The sequence below is a fragment of the Coenobita brevimanus genome, chromosome 67, assembly GCF_032717465.1.
Source record: "Coenobita brevimanus isolate Jiangsu-jjx chromosome 67, ASM3271746v2, whole genome shotgun sequence".
Taxonomy (NCBI): Eukaryota; Metazoa; Arthropoda; class Malacostraca; order Decapoda; family Coenobitidae; genus Coenobita; species Coenobita brevimanus.
In genome coordinates this window covers 10,687,851-10,700,172 of record NC_137020.1, presented here as the reverse complement: position 1 = coordinate 10,700,172, position 12,322 = coordinate 10,687,851, and positions in this window count along the sequence as shown.

Below are 12,322 nucleotides of genomic sequence, written 5' to 3'. Positions count from 1 at the left end.
GTTCTCCTTATGAATTAAACGAATTTTGGGTATTTGTTTGTTACAGGCTTGTGTTGCTCCCTTATGTTCAAAGCTTCCTGAGCAACCCTTGAGTATTACTACAATTTATTGAACATAAGGATGGAGAAGTACCTCAAACCTGATCGCCTGGATTTGGACCCCCCAACTCCTAATGCTGCTGATCAGTGGAAGCACTGGAGAAAATCATTCGACACCTTCTTAGCAGCCCTAGAGTCTACTTCTTCAACTACAGAAAGTCGTCCTCAGTTTTCAAGTGCTGATAAGCTTAACCTGCTTGTTAATCATGTTTCGTCAGTAGTTTACAAGTATATCTCTGACTGAGAATTATGAATCTGCTATTGACATTTTGGAAGGGGTATTTGTAAAGCCTAAAAATGTGATCTTCTCTCGACACTTATTAGCTACTCGTCGCCAACAGTCAGGAGAAAGCCTCGATCAATACTTGTAGTCTTTAAAAACTCTAAGTAGGGACTGCGAATTCAAGGCAGTGACTGCAGATCAAGCCAATGACGAATACATTCGTGATGCATTCATTAATGAGTTACTGTCCAATCAAATAAGGCAAAGATCACTTGAGAACAAGACACTAGACTTACAGACGGCCTATGATCAAGCTCTCACACTGGAGATGGCTCAGAAACAATCTGTTTCCTACTTGCAGCTGGATTCTACTAATGCATCTGCCTCTACGGTGCGAGCAAAAGACTCTCTCAGCTCTACTGAACCAGTTAGCTTCTTTGACAAGTCTAGTGAAATCCTACAGTGGCTGCATCTCAGAACCAGAACCAGAAGTGCTTCTTTTGTGGTTTACAACGTCACCCTAGGTGTAGGTGCCCTGCTAAGGATTCTGTATGTAGCAGCTGTGGAAAGAAAGGACATTTCTCTCGCGTTTGCAGATAATCAAAAAACTCATCAATCACGGCTGCTACTGACTGCGAGTCCTACCTTGTTGCTACTTCCTCTGCAGTTTCTCCTGAGAGTCTCTTACGTGCAGTTCTGTCTGGAACAGTTCAAGGCAGACCAATGAACATACTCGTTGATACTGGTAGCTCTGAGAACTTCATTAACTCAAAGGAAGCTGAAAACCTCGGTTTAAGCATCTGCCCTAGGTCTGACAAAATATCTATGGCCAGCAGTGCCCTCTCATTTGACACCCTGGGATACTGTGTTGCATCTCTTGAGCTAAACGGCAGGTCTTACAGAGGGATCAAATTGTCTCTCATGGCCAACCTATGTATGCAGTGATGTTATCCTTGGGCATGACTTTTTACGTCAACATTCTTCAGTGGAGATACCATTCGGTGGTCCTCTTCCACCTCTCACTGTTTGTGGACTGACTGCTATGAAAAATGTGCCCTTTCCAACATTGTTTTCCAATCTAACTCCTGACTGCCATCCTATAGCAGTGAAATCTAGGAAATACAGCACGCAGGATGCAGAGTTCATTCAATCAGAGGTCGCTCGTATGTTGGAGAAGGGTATCATTGAACCTTCTCAGTCTCCTTGGCGAGCTCAGGCCTTGGTGGTTTCTCCTGAAAATCATAAGAAAAGACTTGTAATTGATTATTCTCAGACTATAAACAGATTCATTTTCTTACTGTAGATGCATATCCTCTTCCACAGATTGAAGACATGGTGAATGAGATTGCCAGATACAGTGTCTTCAGTACTCTTGACTTGAAGAGTGCATACCATCAAGTGGCCATCAAACCTGAAGAAAGGATGTACACTGCTTTCGAGGCCACAGGCTCTCTATACCAGTTCTGTAGAATTCCCCTCGGAACTAACGGTGTAGCTAGTTTCCAGAGAATGATGGATGAAATTGTGAAGCTAGAAGGTCTCCAGGGTGCATATGCATACATAGACAATGTTACAATTTGTGGACATGATCAGGCTGAGCACGACAGGAACCTGAAAAACTTTATGGATGTTGCAGAAAAGTACAATCTAACCCTGAATATAAACAAATGTCACTATTCACTCACCTCAGTCAACCTACTCGGCTACTCAGTAACTAAAGGTATGGTGAAAAAAAAAAAGAAAAAAAAAAGGGAAATGGAGTTCCCCCGAGCTAAGCCCTGTATTGGAGTATATAGCCCCGCTAGGGTTACAGGAGCGAGCTACCACTCCCAGCACGGCAGCCCGGGCGAGGCTCGAACTCGCAATCCCCCGATTACGAGTCCGGCGCAAAAAGGGAAATGGAGTTCCCCCGAGCTAAGCCCTGTATTGGAGTATATAGCCCCGCTAGGGTTACAGGAGCGAGCTACCACTCCCAGCACGGCAGCCCGGGCGAGGCTCGAACTCGCAATCCCCCGATTACGAGTCCGGCGCGCTACCACTGTGCTACCGCGCCCCCCTAAAGGTATGGTGAAGCCTGACCCTGATCGGCTTCAAGGTTTACAAGATTTGCCTGTTCCCCAAGAACTATCTTCCCTTCGACGAGCTATGGGAATGTTTTCCCACTACTCTCGGTGGATCTCGAACTACTCAGAAAAACTTCACCCTCTAACAGAAGTTCGCCGATATTCTCTGAACACGGAACAGGTAGAGGCATTCCAGTATCTGAAAAAGGAAATTGCTAACGCAGCTCTAGTTGCCATAGACCCGTCTCTTCCTCTGGCGGTTGAAACAGATGCATCAGAACGATGCTATTGCTGCATCTCTCACTCAAGGTGGTCGTCCTGTGGCATTCTTCTCAAGAACCTTGACTTCTTCTAAGCAAAAACACTCTGCAGTTGAGAAAGAAGCATATGCAATTGTTGCAGCTACCCGAAAGTGGCGCCACTTGATGGGAAGGCATTTCAGACTAGTTACGGACCAAAAGTCTGTCTCTTTCATGTTTAGTACTAGAAGCAAGAACAAGATAAAGAATGAGAAAATTATAAGATGGAGGCTGGAATTATCTTGCTTTAGTTATGACATAGTGTATCGCCCAGGAAAACAGAATGCTGCTGCTGATGCTTTGTCAAGGATCTGCTCCTCAGCCACCAGTGAAGACAGGCTACACAATTTGCATAATGAATTGTGTCACCCAGGCCTTACCAGAATGGTTCATTTCATCAGAAGCAAGAATCTGCCATACTCTGTTGCTGATGTTAAGTCAGTGGTCAAGTCTTGTCGCATCTGTTCGGAAATTAAACCTAGAACTGTGAAGACTGAACCTCAAACTCTAATAAAGTCAAGCAGGCCTTTTGAAAGGCTCAATGTTGATTTTAAGGGACCCTATACCTTCTACGTCTCGTCATCGCTTCATGCTAACTGTAGTTGATGAATATTCCAGGTTCCCATTTGCTTTTCCGTGTTCTGATGTTTCAGCATCAACTGTCATTCAGCATTTCTGCCATCTGTTCTCTATATTTGGTGTTCCAGGATATGTGCACTCTGATCGCGGTTCAGCTTTTATGTCCCAAGAGTTGAGACAGTTTCTGCATTCTAGAGGAGTAGCTACCAGTCGAACTACGATTTTCAATCCCCAAGGTAACGGACAAGCCGAACGCTACAATGGGATCATTTGGCAAACCGTTTGTTTGGTATTACGATCAAGAAATCTCCCTACCACACATTGGGAAGTTGTTCTAAACGATGCCCTCCACTGTATTCGTTCACTGCTGTCAACCTCCACCAATACAACTCCTCATGAGCAACTCTTCAACTTCCAAAGAAAATCAGCCTCAGGAGATACTATACCAACCTGGCTAACCAATGCAAAATTGGCTCTCCTGAAGCGTCATGTACATGCCAGCAAGTATGAACCTTTAGTGGAGGAGGTTGACAGCCTGGACGTCAACCCCAGCTATGCTGATGTACGGCTCAGCAGTGGGAGGGAGACAACAGTGTCCCTGCGTCATTTGGCTCCTGTGGGTGATGGAGGGGAGGATTCGAAAACTGATAACGAGCAATCTCCCGTTGACGTCGATGAAATGCAGAAATTGTTGGATCAGCAGAAGTCTAATGAGTCTGATCCACCCAGGGAAGCTCCTGCCCTTCTGCCCGGCACCGATGGTTCTCCTCCGACTTCTTTGCAGCAGATTCATGAAGCTGCTCCTCCTTGCCAGTCAGCTCCTTCTGGACAATTGATGAAGATCGGTTGAGTGAAGATACCCGTCAGGCTATAAAACCTAAGACCACGGACTCTTCTGAAGTACGTCGCTCCGCAAGAATACGGCACAAGCCACGATATCTAACTGAAAATTATCAGTTGTGAAGTTTTCCTGCCTGGGGGTGAATGTGGAGAATGACATTAATATTGTGAAATGGACACAATAATATATTGGATTTTGTTCTGTGTTTATGTTCTACTCATGTATGTTTATGTATGTTTATGTACTTACGTATGCTTATGTTCTCCTTATGAATGAAATAAATTTTGGGTATTTGTTTGTTACAGGCTTGTGTTGCTCCCTTATGTTCAATAAAGCTTCCTGAGCAACCCTTGAGTATTACTACAATCCCTGAACCACATACTGGCAACTTGTAAAATGATACCTTCATGGGGATAAATGAAACAGAATCATTGTGCTTGGCCTTAAATACATATTATAATATTAATACGGACACTGTGACAGCTGCACAGCAATACATTTTGCCAATATATCCGGTCATTTCTTGGAATGGACAGCCTCCAACTCTTGACTCTCAAATGCTTATGCAGCTTTTTTCCCCCCAGTCTTCCATGATACTTTATGCAGACGAAAATCAAGAAAGCAGATAATTTTCCATCAGGTTTAAGACTGTAAAGTAATAATTTCACCTGCCACTGGCCCTGGTACAGCAGACACATGGACATTACTGACATTGTCATTCAAGATGCATTGTCAAGCTGACGTCAAATTATCACACAAAAACTAGCCTTTAAATGAACTTACTTGTGGAAAGTTATTCCCTGTTGTCTTGTTTCTATATTTCGACGGTTTTTACACCCAAAAGGAGCACAGTGTTGCGGCATTTCGAGGTAAACAGTGGTCAACTTTGCCCAGTGTCTGGAACACAACATCGCCTGCCTCGACCGCTCCAAAATGGCGGCCGCGTAGACGTATCTAAAGTAGTATCATGCGGCATCTAGGTATATTTATATCTATGCCGCAAAGGGATATGAACACTTGTTTGAATTATGATATTCATGAACGCTTGGTAAATTGTACTATTTTAATTTCATTGTGACCTACGTCGTGTTGTTAAGCCTGTAGCGATGAAGTTAATTTCCCATGGGAGGTTGAACAGAAGGTCTTCTCATCAGAGAAGATGACTCTCCCCGAGTAATCCAGGTAAGGAAACAAATACTGACCGTGTAGTTAGGTGGTGTGGCCATGACAAAGAACCAGACAGACAGGCAGAGAGAGAGAGAGAGAGAGAGAGAGAGAGAGAGAGAGTGAATTTTTATTAAACATAGGTAATGTGTAATCGAATAAATAAATAAATCTTATGGAATATATATATTACACTATAAAGATAGAAAATGAAGTCATCAATGTGTATTATTTATCAAAACTGACAAGGGCATAATGTTTTATAGTTATGTTCAGGAGCACATCTACGCATAGGCACGGAGCGGTCATGTAACATGCACTATGTGGGGGTGGATTGGTCTCCATGGTGTTGGTAGGGTCACAGAGATAGAGGGAAGGTTCAGGGCTGAGCAGTATTTGAAGATACTAGAGGAAGTGATGTTGCCTACGGAAGGGTGTATGTCCGCGCATACACCCTTCCGTATCCTGAGACCATCATTTTCTTGCACGATAATTGTCCCGTGGACACAGCGAGAGTTGTGCGAACATGGTTTGAGGATTAGCGCCACCTAGAACTTTTGCCTTGACCTAGCAACAGCCTTGACCTAAATCCCATTGAGAATGTATGGGCCAATATTTTTAATGTTTGGGAGCCCAACGAGGAAAGGACGCCACAGCGACTGTTGCACCACATGATGAGGGAGTGGGAGGTCCTCAGGAGAAAGCCTCACATCATTCACAATCATGTGGCGACACTACCTGACCGCCTTCACGATGTGATTACCAACAATGGTCTCTGGACAAAATATTGAATGTAATTTAAGTGACAGATTTTTTGAGTTAATAATTTCATCCAATGATGTTGTCATGATATAATATTATATTCATCTGGACAGTTCCCCGAATAACACAGGAGTATTATTTTTTTGTCATACATATATCACACATTATTTTGGAAAACATTATTTTATAATGATATGAGAAAAGAATATTTTGTCAGGAAATAAACTTACTGTAAAGACGATGCTAGTAGAGTTGAAACATTATCAACATTATTGACAAATATATGTCAGGCAAAAAGAAACCCTCATAATTGATTATCATGCCGTGCCTGTATTCATTTCCACCGCATTTGAAAACAAGTCCTATTTAATAATTGCGATGAATTTTCTTGGAAAAGATAAAAGGAGATAAAACCGTTGTAATTTATGTGTTGGAATCAGCGCTGTGCTGCATTTCGCAGCTATATCGCACACGGTAAATATCCTGGCAATCGATAGTGATGCCGGTAAGTGATAAACAAATAAAGTTAAAGCAATCATATGATCTTAAAGTCCGTCGTCGAACACTTTGTAGCAACTTTGATGGGCAAACCAGCGGACAGCCAGTGCACGTAGTTTGAGGGAAATCATCAGACATCTCCCGGTGGTCTGGCGCCAGTCTTTAACCATACTGTTTTTCTGCACTCTGTATTGTTTTGTTTTGTTTTTACTAAAATGCCCTCCGCCGAACCTCTCACCTCACCATCCCCCACCCCACCACCGAGACGCCACCGCACCACCACCCCAGGAGGACACACCGGTGAGGTTAGTGACCCCGTTCAAGAGGGTCATCAGGACATTACCGTCCTGGGCCCTTGTTCCCCGCAATTGTCCCAACCCCAGGTGATCAGGGAAAGTAGACTACATTGCGGGCGGAGCAATGATCGCCAGAATAGGGGTGGGACTGAACCAGATTCAGTCCCAGGTAACACCGTATTGACGGCTTTGTTACAACCTCTAGGGCAGGAGGCCCAAGGGCAAGAGGCCCAAGGCTACGGCCTTATAAAGTGTGTGAAGGGGAAGGCGACCCCAGGCTCCGGCCCTAGCACACCAGACAGAGAGTTGCCCCAGTGCATCACTCTCTTGCTGTTCTCCCCTTCATGAGCAACTAAACGTCGTCGGCGACGGCCCCGATACGCGGCGGAGAAGGAACGGCCCTGTACGCACGTCAGTTGTTCCTGATTGGATAGATCAGCTTCCGGCTACAGCTAGAGTACGGACCAGGGTAAAGAGCCCCTGCTACCGTACGTGTAGCACTTCCCTATTACGGGAGCAACACCACGTCGTCGGCCCTGATACGCAGCAGAGAAGGGACGGCCCCGTACGCCCTGCAGGTGTTCTCCATACGGGTAGGCACTCAGCTCCGGCCGGGGCACGTACCAGGGTAGAGAAGCCCCTGAAGGTAGACTCAATCTGTATTGGAGAGAGTGTGGCCTCTGTGCCCCTCACTCCGGCTTGTCTCCTACTACGGGAGCAGCACCACGCCGGCGGTCCTGATACGCGGCGAAGGGACGGCCCCGTATGCCCTGCAGGTGTTCCCCGTACGCCGGGCAAGTCCACGGCTACAGCCAGAGTATGTAACAGGGGAAGGCGACCCCAGGCTCCGGCCTCCAGACGTACTCGAGAGGACACAAGTAACGTGAGTCCTCCCCCAGCCTCTTTCCCTTCGAGGAGCCCTTCGTCACCATCCGGGAATATAGTCCCGGAGGAGACGCTAGAGTGGTGGCAAGGCCCGATATCGGGCTTACCGCCTACACCCGGGAGTTCCTTGTTCCTGTCCGAGCCCCGTAGGGGACGCTGCCACAGCCCAGTCCTGACGGCGCCTCTCCCCCTTGGTGCCCGCAGTCCCAGGACGCCCAGGCCAGACTCACCAGCTCCTGATGAAGGCGATCCGGGCTCCCTCACTCCTCGGAGCCAGAAACGGCAGGCCCAATTACTCCGGCTGTCTGGTCCCAGTCCCGAGGGCCACCTATCAGGTCGAGGCCCCCAGACCAGAGGGCCTCCCTGCACCCCACTGGCGCGGCCCTAGTACGAGGGCCGCCTCCCAGGTCGAGGCCCCCAGACGGGAGAGCCTCCCTGCACCCCACCTACGAGTGCGACCTAGAGTGAATATTACCCAGGAGACATGAAAACAGTGATTCACCCCCCCCTCTTTGTGTCAAGAACAACTGGGGAAAAAGAACAGTGCACAGTGACTCTGTAAAGAACAGAGTAGTCAATAGTGGCCTACCAGAACTCAGTGTTGACAGGGCAGAAAGTGAACTTTGTGTAATTATCCCAGTCCCCCCATGTAAGAGAGTCAGAGAGTTTTCTGTGAACACCTGAGGTAAGGGTGCGCGGACCAGTCAAAAGCCTAAATGTGTCTCCGTGACAAGGTGACAACGTTGAGTGTCGCTAACCGCACCCTACCTCATTTATAGTAATATTCCCCATACAGACTCCCAACCTTGTTTATTCCTTATGTGAACAATTGTATTTATATCCTGCCTCCAAGTGATGTATAAGCAATATTGTAGATAATTCACGATCTCCCTGTATGAACATTGTAGTGTGTATCCAGTATAACTTTATTTTGTGGTGCTGAATATTAACTGTGTCTCTGTTCCCCTGTATCTCAAATATCATTCTACGTGTATTGTTACGGTTAGAATTAAGGTAATAGATGTAAGGTATACTGCCTGGTTTTTATGTCCTGTTCCTTTGTTGGTGCTTTACTTCCGGTCTAGAAAGAGGACCCCGCTTCAGTAGCTAGTGTTTTTACGACGAGAAGTCGCCTTAAAAACACCAGCATAACACTGGTGGCAAGCAGTGGTTCTGGATCCGAGTAAAAGCACGGAGGAACGATAAAAAGGAAACTTGCACAATGGCAGCCAAACCGCACATCCAATTACCGAGATTCAACCCGGACCAATGCGACATAGAAGTATATTTAGATATGGTCAAACCCCTCCTAGACATAGGGTTCGACTCAGACAGAGAAAAAATTGCAGTCACACTACCTAACCTGGGAAGAATAATCGCCACTGTCGCACCAAAAATCGTCCCAGAACTGTCATGTGATCAATTCTCACAAATAGTGAGACAGGCTTTCACGCCATCAATAGGCAGAGTTGTCGCCCTCTCTCAACTCAACGCCCTCACCTACGACGGGAACCTGGATGACACATTCGTCCAGGCTCGGCGCCTCGTCAGCGCCACTTATCCCGAGGCACCTACAAATGCCCGAGATATACATACATTTAATGCCCTACTGAGGATTTTCCCTAGCACAGTCAGGGAGCACTTCTCAATCTATGATCCATCAGGGGACATGGAAAACGACCTGCAACTCGTCAGACGTCTCCTCGCCGCCCGTCCCATACCACAACCACTCCACGCGGTGACACGATTCCCGACAAAACAAAACCCTCCACCCAAACCTAAGCTGCCGCCTCACCAGCCAACTACAGAGCCATCTCCTACTGTGCCCAGGGCTTACCCGCAGAAAAAACGCCCCAACCCCAAGGAACAAGGAAATCTCATCACTATAAATCCTTGGGAGTTCATGGCTTGCAGTCGCACCTGCCCCTTGCACGACATAAGAGAACAGCTAAAGGCTAGCAGGCGCAGAAACTTTCACCAAGGGCGCAAGAAAGTCTCCTCCCTAGACGACGACGCCCCGGAAGACGACGCACCGCCAACACACTACTTGGGAACGGACGACGACAACCACGACGACCCCACTCCTCAACAGATGGATTTTTAGGCCCGCCCCCGCACCTCCCGATGGTGGCGGAGGCCACCTCACATAGCTACAGACCCCCAGTCTACAACAAGATTTGGCTGAACGGGGTCAAGGTACGATTACTGGTGGATACGGGAGTAGCCAGATCGTGCCTCTGCTCTCACTTCTACTCCCGCCACACCTCTGCATTCGGCCCCCTTCTCCCCACTTCAGCCAACCTCGTTGATGAGGGGGATGACCCCCTGCCTATCCGTGGTGAAACACGGGCCCTTCGAACCAACACCCACCAACAAGTATCCACTAACCACCCATTCATCATATTCGACTCGACATGCGATCAATATGATGGATATCTCGGGCTGGACCTGCTCCAAAAACTCCACGCCACCATTGACTGCCATCAGCGCCACATTCAGTCCAGCCCGTCCCAACCAAGAATCAATCAACGAGAAAAAAAAAAATCATCGAAGCAAAATCAAGAACACCATCCCTCCCTCACCACGCAAACACACACAACCCTCAAACATTCACATGCCCCAACCCACCTGTACATCTGACCCCAACCCTACCTCTCACACTGCCTCACTCCATCCTCCTCCATCATCACCCCCCACCACACATCATCTGGACCCCTCCCCATCTTTTCCTGCCACTATCGCCTCCTCAATCACCATTCCACCCCACCATGAAGCTTGAGTAAAACTTAACAAACCTTCAGGTACCTCTGTCCTCTTCTCACCATCCATCCCCACCGGACCACTCTCCTCCTGTTTAGTAAGCCCCACCTTCCTTCCCCCACATGCCCATGAAATCCGCATCGCCAACCTCGCCACAACCCCTCTAACCCTACCAAGAGGACTCATCATCGGCGACACAGAAGAAGCTGAACCGTGCCAAGCACCACCCCCCGACCATCCCAATCTCCCCGACCTACCATCACACCTATCCCCTTCCCAAACCAACAGCCTCCGACAACTCCTCCTGGACTTTCAGGACCTACTCTCCTCTGGCCCAACCAACCTTGGCCACACTACCTATCTCAGCCATGAGATACACACGACCGGACCTCCAATTCGCCAACCATCACGACGAAAAAATCCAAAGCAACAGGCAGAAGAAGACCGGCAGGTCCAGGATATGCTCGATGTCGGCGTTATCTCCAACTCCACTAGCCCATGGTCCTCACCGGTTGTACTCGTACGGAAAAAAGATGGGACAATACGCTTTTGCGTAGACTACCGCCGAGTCAATGACGTCACGATCAAAGATGCTACGCCCCTACCCCGAATTGACGACTCACTGGACTCCTTACATGGCTCGACCTGGTTCTTGACCCTAGACCTGCAATCGGGTTATTGGCAAGTCCCTGTACACCCCGATGACAACCACAAAACCGCCTTCTCTACATCAAATGGGAAGCATTATGAATTCAACATTCTTCCCTTCGGACTCTGCAACGCCCCTGCCACATTCTCCCGCCTGATGGAGTCAGTTCTCAGTGGACTAACCTGGGAGACTTGTTTGGCGTATCTGGACGACGTCATCATTTTCAGTCGTACCTGGGCCGACCACCTCCACCGCCTAAAACAAGTGTTCCACCGTATACGACAGGCAGGGCTAAAACTAAAACCAACAAAGTGCGTCTTGGCCGAGAGGTCTGTCTCTTTCCTTGGACACCTAATTAATGCTGAAGGCATCTCACCAGACCCAGATAAACTACGTGCCATCGCTGACATTCCCCTACCTCGTGACGCACACGAAACTAGGGCCTTCCTAGGCTTAACATCATACTACAGGCGTTTCGTCAAAGCATTTGCAGATATCGCCAAACCCCTACACGACCTAAAAAAAAAAAAGGCAAGCCGTTCATATGGACCGAACCAAGGAAAACTGCATTTACCACCCTCAAGTCCAAGTTAACCTCTGCCCCTCTGCCCCAGTAGTCGCTTTCCCAGATTACAACCTCCCATTCCGCCTGTATACCGATGTATCACTCATCGCCATAGAGGCTGTCCTTGCACAAGTACAAGATGGGCGGGAACATATCATCGCTTGTGCCAGCCGCACCCTAAATCCTGCAGAACGCAACTATGCGGCCACCAAATGCGAGTGCCTGGGGATCATGTGGTCCCTCGAATACTTCCGTTCCTACATCTCAGGCACCCATGTGATAGTCATTACAGACCACCAATCCCTACAATGGCTACGTCAATCAAACACCACCAACGCATAACTTATACGATGGCAAGAGACACTCAAGGAGTATGATTTCGAGATCTCATACCGACCAGGCAAACTCCACACAAACGCCGACGCCCTGTCCCGTCTACCAATCAATGCAATCTCGACAGAGCCAGACCTAGTCCAAATGTGGCACAACAAACAACGCCCTACCTGGATCCCACCGAACACATTCACTAAACTCCACCCACATGGCGAACACCTGTTTGATCCAAATGGACACATCGTCCTAAGCCCCACCACTGCGCACGACACCATGCTCCACCTCCATGCCCATAACGGCATCCACC